Source organism: Cervus canadensis, chromosome 12 (assembly GCF_019320065.1).
Source record: "Cervus canadensis isolate Bull #8, Minnesota chromosome 12, ASM1932006v1, whole genome shotgun sequence".
Taxonomy (NCBI): domain Eukaryota; kingdom Metazoa; phylum Chordata; class Mammalia; order Artiodactyla; family Cervidae; genus Cervus; species Cervus canadensis.
Window position 1 is genome coordinate 59,508,273 of NC_057397.1, and position 9,191 is coordinate 59,517,463.

Here is a 9,191-nt window from a genome sequence, read left to right on the forward strand (position 1 = left end):
GAGGGACTCATCAGGAGTGAGGCACTGGACCTATAACAAGGAGAGTCTGTGAAGGCCATATGCTAATCAGTGAGATACCATCTCCTAGCTTCCTCCACCCAGCCCAGTGAGCCAGGAACCAAGCTTATCCCACCAGCAGCCACGCCTCTCCTCAAAGTAGGAGATCAGAAGATCTTTCTTTGGATTAACTGTAAGGTCTTAGAGAAAAGATCTGCAGATACTGATGTGGGTGTTTCCCAATCAGGAAGAGAGAGAGAGTGGGGGAAGAGAGAAGAAAGAAAAGAGAGGGAGAAAGGAAGGAAGGAAGAAATGAAAAAAAGAAAGAAAGAAAAAAGTGGGCTATTCTCTAATACATCTCCTTTCAGCAAAGGCCATCAGTCAACAAGTCCTACCTTCATACAGAGAGTTTCTAAGGCGCTCTTTCTGCCACACTCTTAAATATAGATAAGAGGTTAGGGGTCAGACATTTGAGAAAAGCCTCCAAAATGCAGACTTGACCAAAATGTAACTAAAAGAGTGATTTTAAGGAAAACAGGTGGTACAAAGATGGAATAAAGATTGTATAATTAAAATATGAGAAAACATTGCATCCATGAAATAAGAACAGCATACTACTTATTTTTTTTAAATTTTTTATGGAATGCTTCATGAATTTGCTTGTCATCCTTGCACACTTGCCATGCTCATCTTCTCTATATTGTTCCAATTTTAGTATATGTGCTGCCGAAGTGAGCACCAGCATACTATTTAAAAGCAATGAAACAACCATCAGGGAGTCAAAAATGGCTCATAGACATTAAAATATCAATGTGAAAGCCTAAAAAGAGCCTTCCATGGTATATTTGAAGATAGAATCTAGGAAATCTCCCAGGAAGTAGAACAAAAAAAAAAAAAAAAACAAAATAGAGAGTAAACAAGAAAAAAAATTAGCAATTGTAAGATCAGGCAGATAGATCTAACACATGACTAAGAGGTATTTCAGAAAAAGAGAATGGAAAAATGTTGGGAAGAAAATTATCAGAGAAAAGATAAAATATGATTTTTAAACAGCTCAAGTATTTTAAGTCTTCTAATTGGTATGACCCACACAGTGGTCAGCACAGTGGGTTCTAAATGATGTAAATTGAAGCAATTATCATAAAATGTCTGGGCTGATCTTTCTAGCCCAAAGAAATGAAATGAAAATAAAATGAAGCAAGCGAAGAGGAGACTGCTCAGACACAAAGGATCAAGAATAAGAAAAAAAGAAAGGGGAAGAAATGGAAGTCCCTGGTGGTCTAGTGGTTAGGATTTGGGGCTTTCACAGCCTGCCATGATCCTAGTTGGTGAACTAGATCCCACAAGCTGTGGGGCGTGGCCAAAAAAAAAAGAAGAATCAGAATATGTTAGCTCATTCAACAATACTGCCAGCTTCAAGATATTAGGGGGGACAAAAACCTTTAAATGCTTAATTATATACCTCCACAAGTTATCAGTGAAGTATGAAAGTAGAATAAAATTCAATTCCAGAAGCTCAAGTTCTAAAACCTTGTATCCTTTCTCAAAAAGATACTAGACAATGCGCTCTATTAAGACATGGGAGAACAGAAAGAACCAAGAAAGAAATAGTCTTAAGATTCAGAAAAGAGGGGAGGTAACAGAGGAGAAAGTTAGAGGGATGGCAGAGAATGATAATGGCTTAGCAGGCTTAGAGAGCAACTAAATTCTCTCATCCAACAGAGGTCTTGGGGTCGGGGGTGAAGGGTTGAACCCAACAGTTAAGTTTAACATTATGGAAAATTATATTGAGATGCTGTTTAAAGGTATGAAAAGTATTAGGAATAGGTACAGAGAAAACTAAACAAATATTTAGCATTCAGTAACTGGGGGAAAATTATACAAGACTGGAAATATAATCAAATTAATCTTACTACATACTTGGTTTGACAGTGAATAATATTCATATGATCTTTATAATAGAATTACTGAATGATAATTTACTAGTGATAAACCTCACCTGGGAAGATAAAAGGAGGAAGACACTGGTATTAGGTGGGTGATGAGGATGTGGAAGATGGTGAGAGTTAAATTACCATCTGCACGTGTGCGTGTCAGTCATGACTGACTCATTGAGATCCCATGGACTGCAGCCCACCAGGCTCTACTGTCTGTGGGATTTTCCAGGCAAGAATACTGGAGTAGGTTGCCATGCCCTCCTCCAGGGGATCTTCCCAACCCAGGGATTGAACCCATTTCTCTTACATCTTCTGCAGTGGCAGGTGGGTTCTTTACCACTAGTGTCACCTGGGAAGCTCAAAATGGGCATCTTCTATAACAGAAAGTCAATACCTACTGCCCAAAATTCATAAATCAGAAACTAGCAACTACACATCAATTAGAAATGCTTTTGGCTGCTAGTAATATCAAGGCTGATTAACAGTAGTTTAGAAAGATGGGATTTAGTTTTTCTCATTTGAAAAAAAAAAAAAAGTTCTGAAAGTTAGCATTGGTCCCAACACTAAGTTGTGGTATCTCTGAGAGTCTCTTGACCTTTTTCATGTGGGCACAAGATGACCTCTTCAACATTAGCCGTTACATCTATGCTTAAGACAGTAAGGAGGGGGAGAGGGTGGCACTTACCTCAACTAAGTCATTTATGAAGAAAGAAATGCCAGCACAGACACTAGAAGCCTCCTATATGCCTGTATCTCATTGGCCAGACCTGGGTCACAGAACTGTGTTCTGGTTTTACCAGTGAGCATACTACTTAGAAATATAGAAGCAAATGCTAGAATTTGAAAAAGAAAGCTCAAATAATGAAAAAGGGTTGCCCCTGAGGAGTGGGATTGGAAAGTGGGGAGGAGTGAGGCATGGATTGATATTTTTTGATGATATTAACCTATATCATTTTCAATATTATTACTCAAGGTAATTATTTGACTTTTAAAATTACATATAGCTTACACACATTGTAGTTTACATCCATAAATATACAACTTTGATCAAATTAAATTAAAAAATAAAAGTACAATTGCAAATTTATCATGTTCCCTCTTACCCAATATCTTTGCATTTGCTGTTCTGTATCCCTAAATCACTTGGTCTCTTTAATCCCCCATCCAACTAGCTCCTAACCTTCATTCAGATTGTGCTCCATTGTCTCATCCCCAGAGAAGTATCATCTACTCTCCCAGATCATGTATAGGTATATTGGGAAGATACATTTCTCCATGATTTATTAATCCAGGAACATGTTCCTCTTCTTGAAAACACTTGTCACAGTTGTGATTTCATATTTACTTGCACAGTGTCTGATTGCTGGCCATCGCCTTCCTCTAGACTCAGCTCCAGTGGGGCAGAGGTAATATCTGTTCCTGGCTCTTCATTGTCTCCCCAGCACTTAACACCATCACTGGCATTTGGTCAGCAGTTTCATAACTCAGAGTTCTGAGTCAGTGTCTTGGCACTCATCCGCCTCTCACAGTAGAAACTTCCATGTTCTTACACAACCAAGTTTAAAAGCAGGAAGAAGGCAGACAGAGCACGTACTGTAGGGATGAAAATCTTTCCCAGAAGCCCCCATCAGGCTTCACCTTGTATCTCATTGGCCAGAATTGGGTCACATGGTCCGTACAAATCAAGACCTGGATCCATCTCTCATGAGATCAAGGAATCTCCACCCAATATTTGAATAGATCTGGGTTATCTTAACAAGAAAGTAGTGGGAGACTGCCACTGAGTTAAAAATAAGTGTTAATAGAGATAACACAGAACTGATAGCTTCATAATACAGATGATAAATTTGACCTTCATTTTGGATAATGTAAGTAACAGATCTGGGATTCAAATCTTTATCTGCCTTATTCTAAAGTCTGTATCATGATACCTCCTAGCTTTAAATGTAAAGTTCTTCCTGATTCAAGATGTGGTAGATGTAGTCAGGAATAGCTTCATAGCAGAAAAATACTTTAGGCATGGTCTTGAAAGAAATAACACAAATTGGGTTGATGGAGTAAATGAGAGGGAAGTTATTACTTATATTAAAACCACTCTCTTGGACTTGCTTGGAGGTGCAGTGGTTAAGAATCCACCGTCCAATGCAGGAGACATGGGTTTGATCCCTCATCAGGGAACTAAGATCTCACATGCCACAGGGCAGCTAAGTCAGCGCTCCCCGACTACTGAACCCATGCAGCAATGAAGACCTAGTGCAGCCAAAAAAAAAAACACCCTTTTCATTTTCACTCTTATATTCTTATATTAAAATACTTTTCATGTATCCCATTGATCATCAGAGCATCAATCTCTATTTTGAGAATTGTTATTGCTTTGATGGTCTAAATGAACTATAAATAAACAGACGAGATGACATTTACCCCGGGGGAAAATGTCACAGTGAGAACCCAGAGACCATGGCTGGGCTACAGGAGGACAGAATGTTCTGAGATTTTTAATGAGGCATGTTCGTTGTTGATGCCTCAAAATACCCTTAAAAATGTCTCAACCTGGAAAACTTATTCAAATAACCTAATCTCCTGGAACTGCTGCTTTCCTGCTTGATAATCTTCAGCAGTTCCTCAGTGCACACAGGGCAACCTCATCTAGGAATTAAGATGTTTCCCAATCTAACTCCAGTTGCTCAGATTCATCCCAACTGGTCTTCTGCATACAGAGACCTGAGTTGAATGTGGCTGGATGTGGGGTGTGCAGGGCTACATGTAGGAGGGAGCTGTCTTTGTCCAAGGCTTGGGACCATCCCCCCACCATAATCACAAGTGTAAGCAGAGCCATAAAGCATGCATGAAATTGGAAGATGGATCCAAAAATACCAGAAGGATATTTGGAAGGACCTTAAAGCTTAAGTGAGAGAGCCAAGGTGTAAAGTGTTAGTGACTCAGTCGTGTTGGACTCTTTGTAACCTGGTTGACTGTAGTCCACCAGGCTCCTCTGTCCATGGAATTCTCCAGGCAAGAATGCTGAAGGGGGTAGCCATTCCCTTCTTCGGGGGATCTTCCTGACTCAGGGATCGAACATGGGTCTCCCCCATTACAGGCAGTTTCTATACCATCTGAACCACCAGGGAAGCCTTGCTGCTGCTAAGTTACTTCAGTAGTGTCTGACTCTGTGTGACCCCATAGACAGCAGCCCACCAGGCTCTGCCGTCCCTGGGATTCTCCAGGCAAGAACACTGGAGTGGGTTGCCATTTCCTTCTCCAATGCGTGAAAGTGAAAAGTGAAAGTGAGGTCGCTCAGTTGTGTCCGACTCTTAGCGACCTCATGGACTGCAGCCTACCAGGCTCCTCCATCCATGGGATTTTCCAGGCAAGAGTACTGGAGTGGGGTGCCATTGCCTTCTCAGAGGGAAACCTTAGGAGATCTGAAAACTAGTACATGATCTAGGACATCAAGCCAAGAGATATGAGTGAGTGGATGCCAATTGGGAGCACTGAGATTTGGACAGCAAAAACTCTAGGGCAGTCATCTGTGGGGACAGATGACTTTCGCTGCTGGGGACAATTTGCTTTTATTGCCCTGGTCTTGGTACAGCCCCTTCCCTCCCCTGCATCACATGTTGTCAGTTCTTCCAGGGGGTCTGGCCAAAAGCCCTGACCTTTTCCAAGGTACTCTGAAGATAGCAGAGAGTCCTCTATGGCACATACTGGTCCACGTACTTCCCAGTATACCAAGTTCTGGAGACAACCAGAGCATAGAACATTTTTCACCGTACTTTTTCCATCTCTTGTTGCAGAACTTAACAAGCAGAAATATGCACAAGGAGAGGAGAAGGAAGAGGCTAAATCTAAGTGGTCCAGCCTAGTGAGAAGGGTCTCCTCATGGGCTCGGGCATTGCATGCAGAAGCCATATGAAGAGGCTATGATTGGTCTCTAAGTAGTAGTTTTCCAGATTGGAAGACAGAAGATTCACCAGAAAGACAGCCTATAGTGTTGCCCAATTTAGATGTACTCCCTGATTCTCAGGGCCAGATTCTTAAAAATCTCCAAGTCGCCATACATAGCTGCTTCTGGTTCCTGTGGGATTTTAGTTATTAGAGATGCCCTAGGGCCTTGCTCAGTAAAGTATAGCTACAGATCAGCAATATTGGAATAGCCCGGAAGCTGGTTAGAAATATAGAACCTCAAGCCTCCTAAATTAGACCTATATATTTTAATAGGATTTATATGCACATTAAAGGTTTAAGAAGCAGTTTTCTAGAGTTTGGCGATACAGTCACGAAAGGAAGCCGTATCACCTGGAGGTTCAGAGCAAAGAAGTACAATGGATGACTGTAGGTAAATTTAACCAGTGGATCAGTTGTGCTGTTGTAGCAGAAATTCTTCAGAACTCACTTGGGATTGTCAGTGGATGAAACTAATGTGATGAACCGGTACTAGGAAACTTAAGAATGAGCTATCAGGTTGGTCACCCCCCTAAAGCCACTGAACAATCTTAGCATCAATAAAAGCAAAACAACCAGATACTACAGGCTTTCTGAGATATTCCATGAAAAAGCCTGTGGCATCACCTATTGCTTAAAAAACTGAAGCAACCTAATCAAGCCTCTGGAAATAAGGAAGAGTGGGAAGCAAGTTGAATGACTCCAAAGGAGCCACACAGACACATGTAGAATATTGGGAAAGCTATGGGAAACAGACTTAGTTACTGCAATAAGTCAGTGGCTTGTGGGGTGGGGAAAAATCTACATTAAAATGGGTATAAAAGACAAACCACTAAACATAATTTGTGTACCTGGTTTGGATCTTGATTTAGACAAGAAACATGCTTAAGAAATGTATGTGATAATACGGAGATGCACATTGACATGATGGGCTTGGGCATTGGATGCAGAAGCCATATGAAGGAGGCCATGACTGGTCTGTAAATAGTAGTTTTCCAGACAGGGAGACAGAAGATTTACCAGAAGGACAGCCTCATAGTATTGCCCAATTTAGATATCTGAAATGTCTGAAGCTGGCTTGAAAGAAAAGAATGCAACAGAAGGGAGAAAAAGAGTAGATAAAGTAAATGTGGAAAATTTTTTCATAATTACTGAATTTGGATGAATGGGTCTATGAGGATTCATTGTATTGTTCTCTCTACTTGCTGTGTGAGTTTAATTTTTTTATACCCCCAAAAATGTTTTTGAAAGCAACAAAATCCAGAGCTCAGTGTCCACATTCATTTGACCGTGATGCTACAGGGGAGTGGATGTATGGAATTGAGTATGGAGACAAGGCTTTCAAGAACCCGAATGTGGAACCAGCTGGATTCTCCATCCTCCACTGGCCCCTGCCTGGGTGGGAGAGAGCGTGGGAAGTATGTGTGTTTTGTGTGTTTATGTGTGTGTGTGCGCGCATGCGTGCGTGTGTGCCTATATGCACGCATGTGTGTGCGCTGAGGGAGGCACTCTGTTTTAAAGTATGACATTTAAGCAAAATGATATGACTCTTCCCTGGAAGCTGGTGAGGACCAAGCTGAGCGTGAAGTTCCCAAGGACCAAGTTTGGAGCAGGGAATTTCTTTCCCAAAATATCAGGTGATGCGCAAACCAAGAAAGCAAAAGGAGCAGAAACTGTATAAGAAACAAGGTCCCCTAAAGCCATGTAGGTCCCCATAAACAAAAGAGTCTCAGAAATTATCAAGGACAGTTTTACGATGAGGCTCTGGATTGAGAGATAGAATGAGCACGTAATACTTGGAGGTAACAGAGCCTGCCCACCGAGAATCTCTTAGAACTCGGTCTCAAACCTGGATGTCTGTAGAATCTCCATAAGAGGCTGTCATGAATGCACATTTCCTGACCCGACCTCTAACTTAATGACTTAGAATCCCCAGGGGTGAGGCTCAGGAATCTGTATTTGTAACATGCCCTTCCGTATGCCCAGGGATTTTTTTTTAAAACAGGCAAGCAGTGGTACCAAGACCACAGACCTGAGGAACTATCAGGTTGCCTTTAGGAATCTGGCACTTCATTGGGCCAGCTGGTGCCTGGCTCCTGTATGGCTCATCCCAGCTCTAATGGCCAAGAGCAAAAAGACATCAATTTACCAAAAAGACATCAGCTTACTCAGTCTTGCCTCCTGAGACTTCCTTTCATTGAGTATGTGCCCCAGGCAAAGTGCTCTGCACATTGTATCTTAAATACTCATTGCATTTTCCAGCTGGTATTTAAAGCAATTTAATAACTTAAGACTGCTGTAGGAATGAAGAGAGATGAAGTAAGGTGACCAGTCTTTATCTTAAGGATTTTAGAGAAATAGAGTTCTTTGGCTTCTACCAGAATCATAAATTGTCCAGAAGGAGGGACCCACAGAAATTACCCTGGAATCCCAGATTTAATCTTGCATTTCTTATTCTATCTCTGGCTGCCGCATACTTTTTGTAGCACTGGTGGCTTGAAGTCAGAACTGCCTGTGATTTTGTGACATGGAAGGCATTCAGAGTTCAGTTCAGTGGCTCAGTCATGTCCGACTCTTGGAGACCCCATGGACTGCAGCAGACCAGACTTCCCTGTCTGTCACCAACTTCCAGAGCTCACTCAAACTCATGTCCATCAAGTCAGTGATGCCATCCAATGATCTCATCCTCTGTCATCCCCTTCTCCTCCTACCTTCAATCTTTGCCAGCATCAGGGTCTTTTCCAGTGAGTCAGTTTTTCACATCAGGTGGCCAAATTATTGGAGTTTTAGCTTCAGCATCAGTCCTTCCAATGAATATTCAGGACTGATTTCCTTTAGGATGGACTGGTTGGATCTCCTTGCAGTCCAAGGGACTCTCAAGAGTTTTCTCCAACACCACAGTTCAAAAGCATCAGTTCTTCAGGGCTCAGCTTTCTTTATGGTCCAACTCTCACATCCATATATGACTAATGAAAAACCCATAGCTTTGACTATATGGACCTTTGTTGGCAAAGTAATGTCTCTGCTTTTTAATATGCTGTCTAGTTTGTTTTAACTTTTCTTCCAAGGAGCAAAAGTCTTTTAATTTCATGGCTGCAGTCACTATCTGCAGTAATTTTGGTGTCCAAGAAAATGAAGTCTGTCACTGTTTCCATTGTTACCCCATCCTTTGGCATGAACTGATGGGACCAGATGACGTGATCTTAGTTTTTTGAATGTTGAGTTTTAAGCCAGCTTTTTTATTCTCCTCTTTCACTTTCATCAAGAGGCTCTTTAGTTCCTCCTCAGTTTCTGCCTTAAGGGTAGTGTCATCTG

General features: G+C 41.5%; 1 non-coding gene across 1 annotated transcript; it reads right to left on the reverse strand.

The window, feature by feature from the left end:
• Positions 1 to 629: 629 nt before the first annotated feature.
• Positions 630 to 736, reverse strand: LOC122451527. Its single transcript, XR_006272431.1, has one exon. It is a non-coding gene; the product is annotated as a U6 spliceosomal RNA (small nuclear RNA).
• Between the last annotated feature and the right edge of the window lie 8,455 nt (positions 737 to 9,191).